Here is a 14,415-nt window from a genome sequence, read left to right as displayed (position 1 = left end):
TTGCAGGAGTCTATGGAAGAAGAATTGATGAAACTGTGAGCTCATTGGATGAAAAAGATGAGGAGGAGAGCGAAGAACAAAAGGAGGAAGAGCGGATTGATCACCCATGCCCACCTTCTAATGAGAGTAACTCTTCAACTCATACATTGTTTAATTTCCCTTCATGCTTACCGAAGGATGAATGCTATGATAGTTGCTATGATCCCGTTGATTCTTTTGAAATATCCCTTTTTGATGATGCTTGCAATGCTTGTGGCCAAGATGCCAATATGAATTATGCTTATGGAGATGAACTTGCTATAGTTCCTTATGTTAAACATGAAATTGTTGCTATTGCACCCACACATGATAGTCCTATTATCTTTTTGAATTCTCCAAACTACACTATATCGGAGAAGTTTGTGCTTATTAAGGATTATATTGATGGGTTGCCTTTTACTACTACAGGTGATGATTTTGATAGATATAATATGCATGTGCTTGCTGCTCCTACTTGCAATTATTATGAGAGAGGAACTATATCTCCATCTCTCTATGTTTCCAATACGATAAAATTGCAAGAAACTGTTTATACTATGCATTGGCCTTCACTATGTGTGCATGAATTGTTCTTTTATGACATGCCGATGCATAGGAAGAGAGTTAGGCTTCGTTGTTACATGATATATGTTACTTTGTGCTCACTACTAAATTACAAATCATTGTTAATTAAAATTGGCTTTGATATACCTTGGGATCCGGGTGGATTCACTACTCGAGCACTATATGCCTAGCTTAATGGCTTTCAAGAAAGCGCTGCCAGGGAGACAACCCGGAAGTTTTAGAGAGTCATTTATTTCTGTTGAGTGCTTTAATATAGTTTAAAAATAAAAAAATAAAGAGGGGAACCCAAAACTTTTCAAAAAGAAAAGCGAAAGTGAGAAAGACAAGCATTGTTGAAGTGGGAGCTAGTCTTGAACTTTGTTCATGCTCACGGAAACTTTGTGAATCTTGATTACAGAAACTTTTCAACAAGAATAATTATCCCCTTGTACAATTCCATTGTATTATAAAAATAATGTGCCAAGGTTTGCCTATGGGATTTTTACAATGCTTGTTGGTTTGTGCGGTGCAGGACAGAAACTTTGGCTGTAGTGCGCGATTTTACATTTTTTTTACTGGAACGTCAAATGGTTATGATTCTTTTTGAACTGTCTTTATATACAAATTGTTTGTTTTTCCTAATTTTGGCAGAATTTTTGAAGTATCAGAAGTATGGTGAATGTTCAGATTATTACAGACTGTTCTGTTTTAGACAGATTCTGTTTTTGATGCATAGTTTGCTTGTTTTGATGAAACTATCGATTTATATCAGTGGATTAAGCAATGAAAAAGTTATATTAAAGTAGATACAATGCCAAAACAAAATATGAATTCGTTTGCAATAGTACTTAGAGTAGTGATTTGCTTTATTATACTAACGGATCTTACCGAGTTTTCTGTTGAAGTTTTGTGTGGATGAAATGTTCGATGATCGAAAAGGTCTCGATGTGAGAAGAAGGAAGAGAGGAAATAGCTCAAGCTTGTGTATGCCCGAGGCACCCCAAGTAAATATTCAAGGAGACTCAAGCATCTAAGCTTGGGGATTCCCCAGAAGGCATCCCCTCTTTCTTCAACAAGTATCGGTATGTTTTCGGATTCATTTCGTTCATGCGATATGTGCAATCTTGGAGCGTCTTTTGCATTTAGTTTTCACTTTTCTTTTATGCACCATGCTGGTATGAGATAGTCCTTGGTTGATTTCTAGAATGCTCTATGCACTCCACTTATATCTTTTGAGTATGGCTTTATAGAATGCTTCATGTGCTTCACTTATATCATTTGAAGTTTGGATTGCCTGTTTCTCTTCACATAAAAAACCGCCATTTGTAGAATGCTCTTTTGCTTCACTTATATTTGTTAGAGTGTGGGCATATCTTTTGTAGAAAGAATTAAACTCTCTTGCTTCACTTATATCTATTTAGAGAGATGACAAGAATTGGTCATTCACATGGTTAGTCATAAAATCCTACATAAAACTTGTAGATCACTGAATATGATATGTTTGATTCCTTGCAATAGTTTTGCGATATAAAGATGGTGATATTAGAGTCATGATAGTGGGTAGTTGTGGATTAGTAGAAATACTTGTGTTGAAGTTTGTGATTCCCGTAGCATGCACGTATGGTGAACCGTTATGTGATGAAGTCGGAGCATGATTTATTTATTGATTGTCTTCCTTATGAGTGGCGGTCGGGGATGAGCGATGGTCTTTTCCTACCAATCTACCCCCCTAGGAGCATGCGCGTAGTACTATGTTTCAATGACTAATAGATTTTTGCAATAAGTATGTGAGTTCTTTATGACTAATGTTGAGTTCATGGATTATACGCACTCTCACCCTTCCACCATTGCTAGCCTCTCTAGTATCGCGCAACTTTCGCCGGTACCTTAAACCCACCATATACCTTCCTCAAAACAGCCACCATACCTACCTATCATGGCATTCCCGTAGCCATTCCGAGATATATTGCCATGCAACTTCCATCATCATCATATACATGACTTGAGCATTCATTGTCATATTGCTTTGCATGATCGTAAGATAGCTAGCATGATGTTTTCATGGATTGTCTATTTTTTGATGTCATTGCTACGCTATATCATTCCACATCCCGGTATACCGCCGGAGGCATTCATATAGAGTCATATCTTTGTTCTAGATATCGAGTTGTAATATTGAGGTGTAAGTAAATAAAAGTGTGATGATCATCATTATTTAGAGCATTGCCCCGGTGAGGAAAGGATGATGGAGACTATGATTCCCCCACAAGTCGGGATGAGACTCCGGACTTTAAAAATAAATAAAAGAGGCCAAAGAAGCCCAAATAAAAAAGAGAGGCCAAAGAAGCCCACCAAAAAAAACAAAAACAAAAAATGAGAGAAAAAGAGAGAAGGGGCAATGTTACTATCCTTTTACCACACTTGTGCTTCAGAGTAGCACCATGATCTTCATATAGAGAGTCTCTTGAGTTATCACTTTCATATACTAGTGGGAATTTTCATTATAGAACTTGGCTTGTATATTTCGATGATGGGCTTCCTCAAACGCCCGAGGTCTTCATGAGCAAGCAAGTTGGATGCACACCCACTTAGTTTTCAGTTTGAGCTTTCATACACTTATAGCTCTGGTGCATCCGTTGCATGGCAATCCCTACTCACTCACATTGATATCTATTGATGGGCATCTCCATAGCCCGTTGATACGCCTAGTTCATGTGAGACTATCTTCTCATTTTTGTCTTCTCCACAACCACCATTCTAGTCCACCTATAGTGCTATGTCCATGGCTCACGCTCATGTATTGCATGAAAGTTGAAAAGTTTTAAGAACGTCAAAAGTATGAAACAATTTCTTGGCTTGTCATCGGGGTTGTGCATGATGTGAATATTTTGTGTGGTGAAGATGGAGCATAGCTAGACTATATGATTTGGTAGGGATAACTTTCTTTGGCCATGTTATTTTGAAAAGACATGATTGCTTTATTAGTAGGCTTGAAGTATTATTGTTTTTATGTCAAATGATAGACTATTGCTTTGAATCACTTGTGTCTTAATATTCATGCCATGAATAGATACATGATCAAGATTATGCTAGGTAGCATTCCACATCAAAAATTATCTTTTTTAGCATTTACCTACTCAAGGACGAGCAGGAATTAAGCTTGGGGATGCTGATACGTCTCCGTCGTATCTATAATTTTTGATTGTTCCATGCCAATATTCTACAACTTTCATATACTTTTGGCAACTTTTTATACTATTTTTGGGACTAACATATTGATCCAGTGCCCAGTGCCAGTTCCTGTTTGTTGCATGTTGTTTGTTTCGCAGAATATCCATATCAAACAGAGTCCAAACAGATAAAAACTGATGGAGATTTTTTTGGAATATATATGATTTTGGGAATAAAAATCCACGCGAGATAGTGCCCGAGGGAAGCACGAGGCAGGGGCACGCCCCACCCCCTGGGTGCGCCACTGATCCTTGTGGCCACCCTATAAGGCGGTTGGTTCCCTTCTTTCGCCGCAAGAAAGCTAATATCCGGATAGAGATCGTGTTAAAATTTTAGCCCAATCGGAGTTACGGATCTCCTAGAATATAAGAAACGGTGAAAGGGAAGAATCTGAGAACGCAGAAACAGAGAGAGACAGAGACAGATCCAATCTCAGAGGGGATCTCGCCCCTCCCGTGCCATTGAGGCCACGGACTAGAGGGGAAACCCTTCTCCCATCTAGGGGGGAGGTCAAGGAAGAAGAAGAAGAAGGGGGCTCTCTCCCCCTCGCTTCCGGTGGCACCGGAGTGCCACCGGGGGCCATCATCATCACCGCAATCTTCACCAACAACTTCACCGCCATCATCACTAACTCTTCCCCCCTCTTGTCACAGCCCTAGATTTTGATTGCAATTAGTTTCATAAGCATCCATGCATCATGTCTATATTTGTTTGAAATTTGAAATGGGGATGACAAGCCCTAGCACTAAATGAAATGCAATTAGGATCAAAATAAAAATATTTTCAATGAACCCAGAATGCCCTTTAGAAAAGTTAATTATTTTTGATAAAGGTGAAAACCTCTGCCAAAAATGATGCACATATTTTTTAGGCCATTCAGGATTTTTGAATAACCCATATTGTATTTGAATTGGGGCACTTAAATACTATTAATATCTTTAAATGCTCCAATAATTCTGAAAATAGTTAAGGGCCTCTGTAATAATTAATTTAAGGGCCACAATTATTTTCCAGGATTTATTAAAATGATTTGGGCTATAAACTAAATCAAAACAAAATAACAAAATTAGAAAAGCAAAACAAATTAGACAGAGGAGAGAGATACGGCTTACCTGGCGCTCACCTGACATGGCCCAGCACGGCCTAGCCCACCAGAGCCAGGCGCCAGTCGTCTCCTTCCTTGCCAGGAGGACGACGGCGTGGCGCACGCACATGAGGCGAAGCCACCTCCTGCTTCCACCTCCTGCTTCCTCCCCCGTCCTCACTCGAGCGCCACGGAGACGCCCGCAACCCCCTGGTCACTCTCCCCCTCTCTCCCGTGCCTATCCCTCGTCTGTCCCCCTTCCCGAGCACCACCGAGCGAAGCTCGTCGCCGCCGCTCACCGTCGCCGTAGCTACTGCCCACGCCGAGCCCCGTTGCCGTGTCCCACTAGTCCGCCGTCGAGCACCGCCTCACCAAGATGAAGGTCACATCGCCGGACTCCCTGTGACGATGCCTCCGAGCTCGTCACCGCCGCCTCTGCTGCCGGACTTCGCACGTCGATCTGCATTGTCCAGTGCCTCCCCGACCTCAACGACGGTGCCGTTCGAATCTCTGTGAGCTCCCGCATCGGAACCCCCTCTCCTCGAGCTCGTTTGCGCCGTGCAGCCACCGTTTCACCCAAGCCGAAAGCTCACCGCCACCGACCATCTCGCCGTCGTGGCCATAGCTGTCGCCGCTCGCTTTTGAGCGTGTCCTCGTGCTCTTTGTGCTCCCAGGAGACCGCCCAGATGCCTAGCTCGCTAGCTAGCCAAGCGTAGTGCCTCGCCGTGCTAACCCGTACTCCGGCCGCCGCCCGTCGTCATTGCAGCCGACGCTGTGGACCACCCAAGCCGCTGCTGCCTGCTCCTTTGGACGCGGACGAGCATCAGCTACACGCCGGGCCCCTCCACCGTCCATTTGGTCGACGGAGGGCGAAACCCGACGCGCTCCGCCGCCACTGACCTCGCCAGCGACGAGCCGCCGGCCTAATCCCGGTTTAGTTAGCACTAATGACCTTGCTAAACACCCCTAGAACCACTACCATGTGGGCCCCTGTGCCTGTTTAGGTTAGTTTAATTCCTTCTTTAGATTAGTGCTAATCTTGTGGACCCCACGTGTTAGCTTTGACTTTGACCAAGTCAGCGCTGACCGGTCCCACATGTCATCCACACAAACCAGCCCCAAGACACTGACGTGTGGGTCCCAACCATCGGGTTGACCTGGACCGGCCCTGTTGACCGCTGATATCATAGTGACATCATGCTGACGCAGTAATCCTTTTCTGCAATTTAAATAAATCTTAAATGATTTATTTATTTCAAAAAATAGCTAAAACTTCTAAAAATCATAGAAAATTATCTATAACTCCAAATGAAATAATTTATATACGAAAATGATCAGAAAAATCCAATATTTCCATCCGTACTAGTTTCATGCATGTTAGAACACTTTAACCTTGCTGTTTAGGTGAAACAAGTTAATGCACTAATATGACTTCATAAAATGGGTTTGCATTTGAATCTTTGGTTCAAATGGACTCATTTCAATATGTTCTAGCTTGCATTAGCCCAAAACACATTCATATTGCCATGTCATAGCATGCATCATATTGTTGCATATTGTCATGTGTTGATTATGTTCTTTCTCAGTTGCCGGTGTTTGTCCCCCCTCAGTAGACGTTGATCCAGCGATGAATTCGATGACACCGATGAAGAACTATACTATCTTTAGAAGTGCCAGGCAAGCAAAACCCCCTTGTTCATTCCGATACAATCCCACTCTCTCGCTCCTGCTATCTTTTACTGCATTAGGACAACAACATTTCAACTGTTACCTGCTGCGGTAGCTGAACCCCTTTCCCTGCATGACCTGTCATTGCCACAGTAAATAAATGAAACCCACTAGCATGAGTAGGAGTTGTTTGAGCCCTGATGTGTCTACTCATTCATGCTTGTTGTCATGCCTGCTACTGCTTAGAGTTGAGACAGGTCTGATTCATCGGGAATGAATTGGAACGTGGTGAACATGTCCTACCGTTGAGAGCTAAGTGTGTGAACACGATTTGGTAAAGGTAGCGGTAAGAGGCCATGTAGGAGTACATGGTGAGTTGTCTCATTGCAGCCGTTCTCAGGAACTGAGTTCTGTGTTTGTGATCCATGAACAGTTACTACCACACATTGGGTTCCGGTAACTCGGCCCCTCTCGGCTTATTAATCAACTCGATCTCCGTCCAGGAGTTGCAACTAGTTTCTGGTGTTTGTAGGTAGTGTTAGTAGTCTACCAAGTGGCACCCGGTACAGGTGGGCTTGGGACAGACCAGGCACAGTGGCACGGTGTACCAAGTGGCACCCGGATGGTGGGCTTGGGAGCCCTGCTCACATCATTTGGGGCCGTGAGCGACACCCCGGCCGGATCTCCTTGCGGATGGAACCCGAATAGGCAATAAACCTGGACTAGAGACTTGTTGGTTAGTCAGGTCGTGGCCGACTCCCTGGCCCGGCTTCCGCTTGAAGGTTGCCGAGGTACATGACGTGTACAGGGCGATAAGTGGCGAGAGCGTGTCTGAAGAAGTACACCCCTGCAGGGTTATCATTATCTATTAGAATAGTCGGATTCCTCAGATATGGAAACTTGGACCCCTTGCATAGTTCATAGACAATTGAAACTGGATACTCTAAAATGCGCAAGATAAGCATGAGTGCTATGGATGGCGTTCTCATAGGGAGACGGGAGCGGATCCATAGTGGTGTATTGGTATGGTGAATATGTGGACTCGTGTGCGCCACCTCAAAAGAGTTACTTGCAGTCGTAGTTCAGGATAGCCACCGAGTCAAAGCTGGCTTGCTGCAGTGAAACTCCACCACCCCTTTGTTGATACCGATGCATATGTAGATAGTTCTGATGTAAGTCTTGCTGGGTACATTTGTACTCACGTTTGCTTATTTTATGTTTTGCAGAGAGACTTTAGTCTCGCTAGTAGTTCCACGTGGACTTCGACGTTTAGCTTGTTACCTCAGCTATGATCTTGTACCCTTGGGAGGGTCTTGTAGATAGTCAGGCTTCTGAGCCTTCTTCATTTGTAGTTGTCTGTACTCAGACAAGTTAAGCTTCCGCATGTGCTTGTTGCTTGTATGCTCTATATGTTGGGTCATGAGACCCATGTTTGTAATATCTCGCTCCTCAGAGCCTAATGAATAAATACTTGAGTCGTAGAGTTATGTTGTGATGCCTTGTTGTATTTACACATATCGAGCATATTGTGTGTATGATTGAAATTCTTGGTATGTGTGGGATCCGACAACCTAGTTGTTTATCCTTGGTAGCCTCTCTTATGGGGAAATGTAGTCTTGTGCTTCCATGAGCCATAGTAGTCCGCTACAGCCCGGTTCACCGGAGTCCTGCTAGCCCAGCACTACTGCTCCGGAGCACTTGACTGGCCGGCATGTGATTCACTTCATTCCTGTGTCTGTCCCTTCGGGGAAATGTCACGCGGTGACATCCGGAGTCCTGCCTAGCCTGCTACAGCCCGGGTTCCCGGAGTCCTGTTAGCCCAGTGCTACAGCCCGGATTCACATGCTGCTGACAGACATGCTCGATGTTGATTCATGTATGCCTGTCCCCATAAGTTAGTGCCACTTTGGGTTCACGACTAGTCATGTCGGCCCGGGTTCTCTGTCATATGGATGCTAGCGACACTATCATATACGTGAGCCAAAAGGCGCAAACGGTCCCGGGCCATGGTAAGGCGACACCCGTGGGAATACCATGCGTGAGGCCGCAAAGTGATATGAGGTGTCACAGGCTAGATCGGTGTGACTTAGAATCGGGGTCCTGACAGCTTTGGTATGAGAGCCTAACTGCCTGTAGGATTACCAAGCCAAGCCGATCGAAGTTGAGTCTAGAAATGCTTTAGTTATATAAGGGAATTGATTGTGGATGGGAACGTAAGGCTCTTTTTACTCCTTATACCTCATGCCCTCTGATCTGGTTCATCCTCTTTCTTTCTACGGGGATTAAGAACTAGGCTTCTCTTCTATCTCTCAGGATGACATGTTACTAAACCGTAGTTGCCTAGGATTGTTGAGTTCAAGCCTCAGTTCAGTTCCTCCTACTTCCATATGTTCATAGATGGCCTTAGAACCTTGATATTGTGATGTTGAGTGGTTATGCCACCATTTTTGCAAGATGTCTCAAATCATTTTGAGCATTTACAGCCGTTATGCTGTCCGAGTCATCCCAGGTCTCTAAATAGCCTAATGCACTTGCAAATCTTTCCTCCATGTTTCCATTGTATTTTTGGGCCAGATTAAGCACACTAATCGGTGTTTTGAGGTACTCCGTTGTCTTGACGTGTATGTTGGAGTTAGTATTATGACCCTAGGTGTCCTTGAGAATTTAGCAATGCTTTCGTATCCCCAGTGTGATGATTCTGGCCATCATTCTTGAAAGCATCCCGTGATGCCATTTAGTAGTAGATATTCTATTTCTGCGTTCTTAAGCCCAAGATTCACCCTACTTGCTTCATGTTGATAGTGTTGCTAGTTCCTTTAGGATATTAGTAACCTTGCGATAGTCCTCGAGGTTTGTGGTATTTCCTTCTTCCAAATACCATGAAGTGCTTGTGGCAGAAGTTCTTTTGAACCAAAAGATCACAACCAGAGTGCTCTTAATGAGTTCTCCATTCTACATTGTGACTCTGCCAGTTCTACCTTTCTGCATGGGTTATCCGGAAGAAATATGTTGAACTCGTTCGGCATACTAATCTATGCATCCACAACTCAGAAAGTTAATACGTTCCTTTGAGTTGCCCCTCTCTTTAGTTGTATCTTGATCTCCGTCTATCACTTGATAGTTAAGAGCATGTCTTGCATTCATGCTCATCGATACCTCTTATTCTTGTGGTCTGTCAAGCCATTCTATTCCAGAATGAATAGGAGAAATAAGCTCCGGTACCTCATCCATTTCCAGGATTCGGTCAAAGCAGTTGTATTCTGCAGATCAAATGCAATCAAGCTTTTGGTCTGTTCTACCCTGAAGTATTACCCACTTTATGTCAGGAACATCATGAGAATTGCACCTTCTCTTATGAATTCTTAACGTAGTGACACTTCTCGCCATCATTATTCATTCCTCGGTGTCGTGTTGTCGCAACCTGAATGTCGACAAGTGAATCGTCATGTGTGAAATCAATACTCCTAGCAACCATGTTGCTTGGTAGTTAACGGACAATAATATCATTCTTAGCGTGTTGGATTTTGGACCACTATTCTAAGACTGATTGTGCTATCTAGTCCATTTTCTTGGTGCACCCTTCGATCAATGAGTTAGGATTATGTCAATCCCTCGCTCTTTTGATCATGTCATCTTGCCTTGAAAAGCAAGATTGTTCTCGAGCTTAGTAACATATCGGTGGTTCGTGATTTTCCGGATATCTTCTCGGAAGTGTTACCAGGTTGTCACCTTACCGCTATGTTGAGTTCGTGATCAAGTTGGTTTCTTGTAAACCACTCCTTCTCCAAGAATCCGTGTTGGACACCCCTGAGCTAGTTGGTTAAGCTAAACAACAACTTGGAGAGTTGGAAGATAAAAGCTTACCAAATTTAGTTCGTTTCAAAGGGATATCCTTGTGTTGTGTGTTAGTTGAAGAAAGATATCTTCATCAATTGGTCCCTGTGATCAGTTGTTGGTCCTATTATCTTATCTAGTCTTTGATTTGAGCATGGGCTATCGTCAAATCAAATCAGAACCAATGATGTTCATAATGTTTTATTACTCGTGGTTGATCCCTCGAGCATACACCATTATATCTTTTGGATCTGACCAATGCTATCACTTGTTCACATAATTATGGAATTCCATCTCCATGGAAACCTGGATGAATTGCTGTTGAGCCCATCAGCAACACTGCTACCTTCTCCATGATTTGTGTTGAACATCCAGCTAGCATTAGAAACTTTATAAGCATTATCTTCATGTTTCGTTCATGAAGCATATGTTTGGATGAAGAAAGTGACTACCTTTGATTCACGTGCATTTGGTGAAAGTTGCTGCCGTGAATTCGAGAAAGTTAGTTTTGCTTTCTCTGGAATCATCCCAAGTCAGTCATGCACATGTGCGAAGTATTCTATGGTTTGGAGACTTGCAACCTTCATTCTATATGTATCCCTAGCACACGAAGCCACTGATTGATTTGTTCAAGGATAAGAAGTTCAAATGCTATTCCCGAAGGGCCCAGACGAACATGCACAAGACTTCTTTATTTCAATGATGGTTCCAATTAGAACTCGTTAGTGTTTCGTTGTAAGACTACTATGTGGTCATGCTTGTCTGCGATAACGTGTTCACATGTATGTAGCAGAACTAGCTCATGTTTTGGAGCTTGATATCTTAGCTCATTCCTCGAGAATCTCGCAATGCCATCTCGTCGACTTATGTTGCAAACTTTCTTTTTAGACATGCTGAGTCTGAAGTATCCTATCACCAATCGGATCTGAATCTCAGGCAGATATGATGGTTGGAACATTCCCAACAGTTGCATTTTGTTCCCAGCTTGCACCGCCGTTGTGCCAATTTGGGCTGCCCTTCTCAGCAGTTGTTATCCAAGATCATCTTCAAAAGTGGACATACCATGGGTCCCATCCATTTCCGATGATAAGCTAGAAATCATCCATTGTGTTGTCTTCAACAAGGTAGTCCACACCATCCATTCTAGTATGAGTATGCCATTTCTTTAAGCTCCTTCACACGATCGTTTGTGATTGCCTTAGGCTCGTGAGAAGAGTTTCAATGATCTCTAAATCAAAAGTAATTCTTTTTGCCACTTAAGGGAATAATTCTACGAGTCACCTTCCCCGAGGTGTTCCGTTATGGTATCATGGGCAACTTAACTCCTTGCTACTTTGAAACCCCCCTCACCATCTACTTAAGCGTCGAATTGTTGCCTACCAACTTGAACCTTCGTCATCTGTTTCTTCCATCCCTCTCGATGTGTTTTTCGTGTCTCAGCTCAAGAGGTGTTTCAACATCTCACTCCATGAGTTGATCGTGTATCGTTTGATTTTTGAGAAGATCGATTCCTATAGAGTTTCTTTTTGTCATCATCATGTTGGATGAAGATCTCAAAAGCAAAGACGTCAAGATCAATTGGAGCAATGAATCAACATCTTCGAGAAGGGAAATCGGATCATGAAGATCGTGTTAGCTTTGTGACCCCTCTGTCTTCTTACCTCATGTCTTGAATCTCGGGACGGGATTCTTGTTTAGTGGGGGTGAGTTGTCACAGCCCTACACTTTGATTGCAATTAGTTTCATAAGCATCCATGCATCATGTCTATATTTGTTTGAAATTTGAAATGGGGATGACAAGCCCTAGCACTAAATGAAATGCAATTAGGATCAAAATAAAAATATTTTCAATGAACCCAGAATGCCCTTTAGAAAAGTTAATTATTTTTGATAAAGGTGAAAACCTCTGCCAAAAATGATGCACATATTTATTAGGCCATTCTGGATTTTTGAACAACCCATATTGTATTTGAATTGGGGCACTTAAATACTATTAATATCTTTAAATGCTCCAATAATTCTGAAAATAGTTAAGGGCCTCTGTAATAATTAATTCAATGGCCACAATTATTTCCAGGATTTATTAAAATGATTTGGGTTATAAACTAAATCAAAACAAAATTAGAAAATTAGAAAAGCAAAACAAATTAGACAGAGGAGAGAGATACAGCTTACCTGGCTCTCACCTGACATGGCCCAACACGGCCCAGCCCACCAGAGCCAGGCGCCAGTGGTCTCCTTTCTTGCCAGGAGGACGGCGGCGTGGCGCACGCAAAGGAGGCGAAGCCACCTCCTGCTTCCACCTCCTGCTGCCTCCCCCATCCTCACTCGAGCGCCACGGAGATGCCCGCAACCCCTGGTCACTCTCCCCTTCTCTCCCGTGCCTATCCCTCGTCTGTCCCCCTTCCCGAGCACCACCGAGCGAAGCTCGTCGCCGCCGCTCACCGTCGTCGTAGCTACTGCCCACGCCGAGCCCCGTTGCCGTGTCCCACTGGTCCACCGTCGAGCACCGCCTCACCAAGACAAAGGTCACATCGCCGGATTCCCTGTGACGACGCCTCTGAGCTCGTCACCGCCGCCTCTGCCGCCGGACTTCGCCCGTCAATCTGCGTCGTCCAGTGCCTCCTCGAGCTCAACGACAGCGCCGTTCGAATCTCTATGAGCTCCCGCATCGGGACCCCCTCTCCTCGAGCTCGTTTGCGCCGTGCATCCACCGTTTCACCGCAGCCGAAAGCTCACCGCCATCGACCATCTCGCCATCGTGGCCACAGCTGTCGTCGCTCGCTTTTGAGCGTGTCCTCGTGCTCTTTGTGCTCCCAGGAGTCCACCCAGATGCCTAGCTCGCTCGCTAGCCGTGCCTCGCCGTGCTAACCCATACTCCGGCCGCCACCCGTCGTCGTTGCAGCCGACGCTGTGGACCACCCCAGCCGCTACTGCCTGCTCCTTTGGACGCGGACGAGCATCAGCTCCACGCCGGGCCCCTCCGCCGTCCATTTGGTCGACGGAGGGCGAAACCCGATGCGCTCCGCCGCCACTGACCTCGCCGGCGACGAGCAGCCGGCCTAATCCCGGTTTAGTTAGCACTAATGACCCTGCTAAACACCCCCAGAACCACTGCCATGTGGGCCCCTGTGCCTGTTTAGGTTAGTTTAATTCCCTGTTTAGATTAGTGCTAATCTTGCGGACCCCACGTGTCAGCTTTGACTTTGACCAAGTCAGCGCTGACCGGTCCCACATGTCATCCACACAAACCAGCCCCAAGACACTGACGTGTGGGTCCCATCCATCGGGTTGACCTGGACTGGCCCTATTGACCACTGACATCACAGTGACATCATGCTAACACAGTAATCCTTTTCTGGAATTTAAATAAATCTTAAATGATTTATTTATTTCAGAAAATAGCCAAAACTTCTAAAAATCATAGAAAATTATCTATAACTCCAAATGAAATAATTTATATATGAAAAATGATCAGAAAAATCCAATCTTTCCATCCGTACTAGTTTCATGCATGTTAGAACACTTTAACCTTGCTGTTTAGGTGAAACAAGTTAATGCACTAATATGACTTCATAAAATGGGTTTGCATTTGAATCTTTGGTTCAAATGGACTCATTTCAATATGTTCTAGCTTACATTAGCCCAAAACACATTCATATTGCCATGTCATAGCATGCATCATATTGTTGCATATTGTCATGTGTTGATTGTGTTCTTTCTCAGTTGCCGGTGTTTGTCCCCCCTCAATAGACGTTGATCCAGCGATGAATTCGATGACACCGATGAAGAACTATACTATCTTCAGAAGTGCCAGGCAAGCAAAACCCCCTTGTTCATTCCGATACAATCCCACTCTCTCACTTCTGCTCCCTTTTACTGCATTAGGAAAACAACGTTTCAACTGTTACCTGCTGCGGTAGCTGAACCCCTTTCCCTGCATGACCTATCATTGCCACAGTAAATAGATGAAACCCACTAGCATGAGTAGGAGTTGTTTGAGCCCTGATGTGCCT

Source organism: Triticum urartu, chromosome 1A (assembly GCF_056163025.1).
Source record: "Triticum urartu cultivar PI428250 chromosome 1A, HENAU_Tu73, whole genome shotgun sequence".
In the NCBI taxonomy this organism is placed as follows: Eukaryota; Viridiplantae; Streptophyta; class Magnoliopsida; order Poales; family Poaceae; genus Triticum; species Triticum urartu.
Note: the sequence above shows the minus strand (reverse complement) of the source record.